The sequence below is a fragment of the Mirounga leonina genome, unplaced genomic scaffold, assembly GCF_011800145.1.
Source record: "Mirounga leonina isolate KUSES-001 unplaced genomic scaffold, KU_Mleo_1.0 Mir_128, whole genome shotgun sequence".
NCBI lineage: Eukaryota > Metazoa > Chordata > Mammalia > Carnivora > Phocidae > Mirounga > Mirounga leonina.
The window spans coordinates 5,697,944-5,704,645 of NW_023270320.1; the positions used below are offsets into that span (position 1 = coordinate 5,697,944).

The window sequence follows — 6,702 nt, forward strand, 5'->3', positions numbered from 1 at the left end:
CGATATCACTGTATATAAAAATGTCTATAATCTTATCTAGTTTGGGACTTTAAAAGATACAACAGGAAAATAAATTGTATCCTATCCAATACAATACATATCATACTAACAGTTTTCAAACTCTTTACCCACCTTTAAACCCCTTATGTCTTTATAATATGGCATACAATGCTATCTAAAGATGGCTTCATTACATAAAAACACCAGAAATGGACTCCAGGGCGCCTGGGTGGCTCAGTTGGTTGAGCGACTGCCTTCGGCTCAGGTCATGATCCTGGAGTCCCGGGATCGAGTCCCGCATCGGGCTCCCTGCTCGGCAGGGAGTCTGCTTCTCCCTCTGACCCTCCTCCCTCTCATGCTCTCTGTCTCTCATTCTCTCTGTCTCAAATAAATAAATAAAATCTTTAAAAAAAAAAAAAATGGACTCCAATACTCACAGTAAAGTGACCATGGGCTAATCCAAAGCATATTTATGACCTACTATAATAAAATATCATTCAGATATTTGGAGTTGTTAATTGGGAAACCATGTCAAAAGAAATCCATGACCCATAGATGCAGGCTTCACTAGATAGAAATATCCTTAATCCTATATTAACTGAGGTACAGGACTACTTCCTCACCCAGAATAAATCTTTCAATGACCTTTGTTGTTTTCAAATTCCTAAAAATACAAGTTTCAGTATTACCCTAATTTCACTCTGGATGATGATAATCTGTTCAACTACTAGGACAGGCACCTGAAAAGTGAGGTTATGGAACTAGACTCTTGGGCTCTCTGGGCAATAGAAATTGGTAAGAAGCCAAACAGGAATTTCCTTTTTCTTTTTTTTTTTTAAGATTTTATTTATTTATTTGACAGAGAGAGACAGCGAGAGAGGGAACACAAGCAGGGGGAGTGGGAGAGGGAGAAGCAGGCTCCCCAAGGAGCAGGGAGCCCGATGCGGGGCTTGATCCCAGGACCCTGGGATCATGACCTGAGCCGAAGGCAGATGCCCAACGACTGAGCCACCCAGGTGCCCCCAAACAGGAATTTTCAAGCAAGGCTTTTATCAGGGGCTTCTGAGGGAGCAAAAGGCAGACTGCACAAAGCAAAGTGTCCTTGGGCTGGCTCCCTGAACAATGGCCAGGCAAAGTTTTTAGAGCAGCTGAGGTGGGAAAGGAGTGACAACTAAGCATGTAGGGGTGGGGAAATACAGGAAATTGGGCCCACAGACACAGTTGACAAACCATGCTTCATATACAGTATGTTTCATTTGCATGTTAAGTTTCCACCTCTGGGCATAATTTTTAGCATTATATTGAGGAGAAAAGCCGGCGAAAAGTCAGAGCTGGGGTCCATTTGGCTCTGACTGGTCTGGTCTGGTTTTTGTAGGAGCACACCTGGTGTAAATTGGGTCCTGGAGCTTGTTTCCAGCTTGTGGCTTCTGACTTCCTGTTCACATACAGCCACCTACAAGCTGACTAGAGAAATGGGTTATTGCCACTGGTGCTATGCGGGGGCCCGATTTTTCTGCAAGTGGCTGTTCTGTCTCAGTGGTGCAAATAGTTGGCAGGAATAAAATTCTTTTAGCAGGTAATAGATTAGACACTCTGTGTGACAAAAAGTAAATCATTGTATACATTTATTTGCAACTTCCTGTGACTTGAGAATTATTTCACACTAAAAAGTTTTTTAAGTAAATTTACAGGCAAGGATATATATGCTAACAGGTTCAGGGAACTGTTAACACTAGAAGCTAAACAATAAAGAAAACTCAAGTTTTTTCATTACAACTCAGCAGAAACATCACAAAGAAAAAGAAACGTCTCAGAAAAGAGAACTACAATTGGGCAGGCAGATATTTAAAGAGCTTTCAATTTGAAACAGGTTAAATGACTTTATTTTTTTTTTGTCAGGTCTGAAACTATGGATCTTTCTGTGAGACTGTTAACAAAGAGTAACAATCTAATATAGGAAAACAAGATACAACATTCTTTCTGTCCTTCTCATTTTAAAGCATAATTCTTGTTAGAAAAAAACACCACCACAATTAATCATTTGTTTTTAATAAGACTTTCAAAATTATAGCACCCAAAAATAACTTCTGTATGTATAGCTGTTATTCCAATACTGACTTCTTGGCTTTAAAATCCAAGGATCTTTCTGAGTGCCATAAGGAGCTCCAAAACATCATAAGAAATGTACATATTTTTTCCCAAATTCCTTTTTTTATTTTTTAATCCCAAATAGTAGCAACTTTCTCACAAGAACCAAAATAACATGTTTCCCATGTTACTATAAAGGAAGTGCATGCACATTATTTGTATAAAGCTTCAGCCTCGGCACTGCTGACAGAAAATTCTTTGCTGTGGGGGGCTACCTTGTGCAATGTAGGATGTTTAGTAGCATTCAGGGCCTCTACCCACTAGATGCCAGAAGAACCATCAGTGTTGGTTCTTCTGCCCCAGAATGCCTTCTAGGGGCAAAACTACCTCCAGCTGAAAACCACTATAAGGATATAGTTCACAACAAAATTAAAAATCTTAATACAATCAACTAGCAGAGAATACAAATTTGTTATTTTTGAATTTGACAGAATAAGCACACCGTCAAAAATCACATTACTAGGAAACATGGGCTGGAGATAAAAATAAGAGCTGAACCATGAAACTTAAAGAGTCTTCAACTTAGTGAAAGAAAGGGAAGGGTGTTAGTTGCACTTCTTTATTCCTCTAACTCCTTAGATCTTTTTATGAACTGTGTTTTGAAGGAAGTCTATGTTTCATAATAGTAACTGTAGTACAGGGAAACAAGTTAAAAGAATTCTACTTAATTGCAAAGCAAACAAATGTGAACAAAAGTCATGGGCTTTTCTCCTTTCCTTCCTGCCTATTATGTAAACAGCCACCTTTAAATACTTTCACTATAGAAGATAAACCTGAGTTCCACATAGAGCATGAATAAAATAATTTTGTTGCCCGAATTATTTCAAAAGAGAAATTACTGTAATTAAATCTATAAAACCCTATTCCTTTGGGCCACGTATTTCCATTCCATTCACAAGGTCAACCCCAAATAAGTATATATCATATATTAATAACTATATTCAAAAATATTTATAATCTCAATTGCTGTCTTACCTTCTTACATTTTTTGAGTGTTATAATTTTTTTTTTTACATTTACCTATCTTCACATTTAAAAAGAAACAGAGCTTTTGCTGTTGTTTGTTTTTAAGTGCCCCTATAGGAAAACCCCACCAACCACTTCTAAGACTTAATGCCCTCAAGAACTTAAGTTCCTCTAGCAAGGAATTTCAGTTTCTTGAGACAAAGGACAATACCTTATAAGCACAATATAATTTATGGATCATGTGTTTCCTGCTCTGGTACAATAAGTATTCGATGACTACGTGTTGAGTAAATGACTTATCTTTACGGCCATTCATAATAGATCTCCTAACTGTTAATCATCATGTACAACCTGAATTAAGCTTTATTTTCATCATTAATATCTTTTATGCCAATTCTCCAGAAATCCATGTGGTCCACACATTTGTCATTTTAACGTCAATGCTCTATTTCATTGTATGGCTCTGCTATAGGCTGCTTAGCCACCCCTCTCGGATAGCTGGGATCTGAGTTTCTACTCACAGAGGTTTCTAATGTATCAGTGAAGCCAATGGAGCAGCTCTCCAGGGGTCTACTTGCATAAGGGTTCTCCGGAGCTACTAAAAAAGGAAGGGGGAAAAACCTCCTAAAATGAATTAAACCATGAAAAATCTCATTAAAAGAAAAATGTGTCGATGGGAAAAAGGCACTTCCCATATACTGTCCTACAGTATAACAAATGTCAGGCAGTGGCATCATGTTTACTTCTTATAAACTAAGATACTCGAATTCTTATGTTAAGATAAACATAAACAAATACAAAAACATACTGCATACTTAAAAACTGACCAAATTAAGCGAACTTCTCAGGTTTCCTAACTCATTCTTAAAAGGTCTGATTCAAGCAGTATCTCACACATGATCACTTCAGAAAAATGATTTGACTAAAATAACAATGTCACAAAATGAGAAATAAACTAGAATAATCTCTCAATATGCAAAAAAGATTGTACAATTCAAAGTGATACCAGGAGGACTAGATCTACTTTTGAGGCAGTCCTAGAGCACTGACTCAAAGGACAGCATAACTCCAAGACTCTGAGATATACTACATATCAAAAGGAAAAAAATATCAGGAGGCTATCTATGTCATTATATCTGAGGTTGTGCATATTCCAAGAAAAAGTTCCTAGTTACTTAGAGGTTGCACCTTCGGAGAAATTCTATAATAAACCAGGATTTTTAACAAAAACAAATATAAAGTCAACTTTGGTGAGATAAAATTTAAAATGCTTTTTGAAAATTGTCTGGAACCCAGCAATTTGTTTTGTATATATTTCAATTATAAATGTTTTCTTTTTTACTTAAAAGTTGGAAAGCAGGGGCGCCTAGGTGGCTCAGTCGTTAAGTGTCTGCCTTCAGCTCAGGTCATGATCCCAGGGTCCTGGGATCAAGCCCCTCGTCGGGCTCCCTGCTCCTTGGGGAGCCTGCTTCTCCCTCTCCCACTCCCCCCGCTTGTGTTCCCTCTCTCACTGTGTCTCTCTCTGTCAAATAAATAAAATCTTAAAAAAAAAAAAAAGCTGGAAAGCAAAACTACCTTTAAATTTAAAAGACTGCTTTCTCCTTTACAGCAAAAACACAAAGATATCAAATTCAAATAATTTGCTGGCACCCAAAACAAAATTAGAATGGACTTAAGTTCTTACTATGTAGTTTGTTTTATAGTGATTCACCATGAGTAAGCTTTAAAACTCAATGTTTTTAGAATGCTAGTCTTTAAAAAAGAAAAAAAAATTCTAGGTCTGCATCATAATTACTACCTTAAAAAAGAAAATTGGAAAAGGTTTCATACCCAATTCCTTTGTTATTTTTTCACAATGATATAAAGTTACCTTTGTCAGCCTCTAGTGTTTTTTTGTTTTTTTTTTTTAAGTTTACTGTAAGTGTCAGCCCTTTGGAATTTATACTGCATTTCCTCATTGACAGAACGTTATAAATGGTAGTGAAGATCCTACCAAAACCTATTCAACTTCTAGTGTAACTAATGTGTGGGTGGTACTTACTGAGTCCTCAAATTCCTCCTCATTAACAGAAAATGTTTCACTGCATGTTTTAAACATCCTGTATTGCAAAAATTTAGTCAGCTGATTTTGGAGGAACATTCCCCTAGAGAAACATGAGTTGACTCACTGCTCACTATTATAAAAGCCTCTCAACTGGTCTCTCCCAGCCTCCAGTCTCTCCCTCCTGTATTGTCCTCCACTGCTTTGCCAGTTATCTTAATCGTAAATCTAGTTATGTCATATCGTATTTGAAAAACCTTGTTGCCCAAAGAACTTCCTACAGGGTAAAGTCTAAACCCCTTAGCATAGAAGGCGCTCCCCAACGGTATTTCTTCCTTGCCTCCCTTTCATGTAGACCACCTGCAGACATTCTCTTCATTCCCTAACAAGTCATGTTCTTTTATCCCTCCACACTCTTGCAAAAACTCTGTTTTCTTAGAACTCACTCATATTCTTTGACTTGAACATTCCCTGATGTAGATGAGTTCAAGTAACACTTAATACTATAAACTTCCCCCAAGGTTTTATACATCTCCCAGAATGTATAAAACCTGCGGAGAAATTCTATAATGCACTTTAGGTCACCCTATGCCCCTCCATAAGCATTAAGCATGGTGTTTTACAGGAACTCGATAAATGTTGACTAAATTTTGAAAGCATACCCACGCTTAAATGAAGGATTGGCCATAAATTGTTAAAGCCATGGCCTGGGTGGCTCAGTCGGTTAAGCGGCTGAGAGAGAGAGAGAGAGAGCATGAGAGGGCGCCTGGGTGGCTCAGTCGGTTAAGCGGCTGCCTTCGTTCGGCTCAGGTCATGATCCCAGAGTCCTGGGATCAAGCCCCGCATCGGGCTCCCTGCTCAGCGGGAAGCCTGCTTCTCCCTCTCCCACTCCCCCTGCTTGTGTTCCCTCTCTCACTGTCTCTGTCAAATAAATAAATAAAATCTTTAAAAAAAAAAAAAAAAAAACCCATAAGGATATTCTAGGGCCGCGTGGGTGGCTCAGTCTGTTAAGCATCTGACTTCAGCGCAGGTCATCATCCCAGGGTCCTGGGATCCAGCCCTGATTGGGGCTCCCTGCTCTGCATGTAGTCTGCTTCTCCCTCTCTCTCTGCCCACACCCCTCGTGCTCTCTCATGCTCGCTCTCTCTCAAAAAAATAAATACAATCTTAAAATTAAAAAAAAAAATCCTAAGGATCTTCCATTCACCTGTATGCAAGTATCCAATAATACATACATTAACATTAAAAATACAGTCTTATTTATATTTGCAAACACAGAGAATCATGGATTACTAAAACTCCAAATGTAGGGGCGCCTGGGTGGCTCAGTCGTTAAGCGTCTGCCTTCAGCTCAGGTCATGATCCCAGGGTCCTGGGATCGAGCCCCGCATCGAGCCCCGCATCGAGCCCTGCATCAAGCCCCGCATCGGGCTCCCTGCTCGGCGGGAAGCCCGCTTCTCCCTCTCCCTCTACTGTGTTCCCTCTCTCGCTCTCTCTGTCAAATAAATAAATAAATAAATAAATAAATAAATAAATAAATAAATAAA

The 6,702-nt window shown here is 38.7% G+C and overlaps 1 protein-coding gene across 2 annotated transcripts in view; it reads right to left on the bottom strand.

Annotated features, from left to right (window-relative positions):
- Nucleotides 1-6,702, bottom strand: part of ADAM9 (ADAM metallopeptidase domain 9) — a 163,204-nt gene that overhangs the window by 154,640 nt on the left and 1,862 nt on the right. The gene's annotated exons all lie outside the window — the stretch shown is intronic.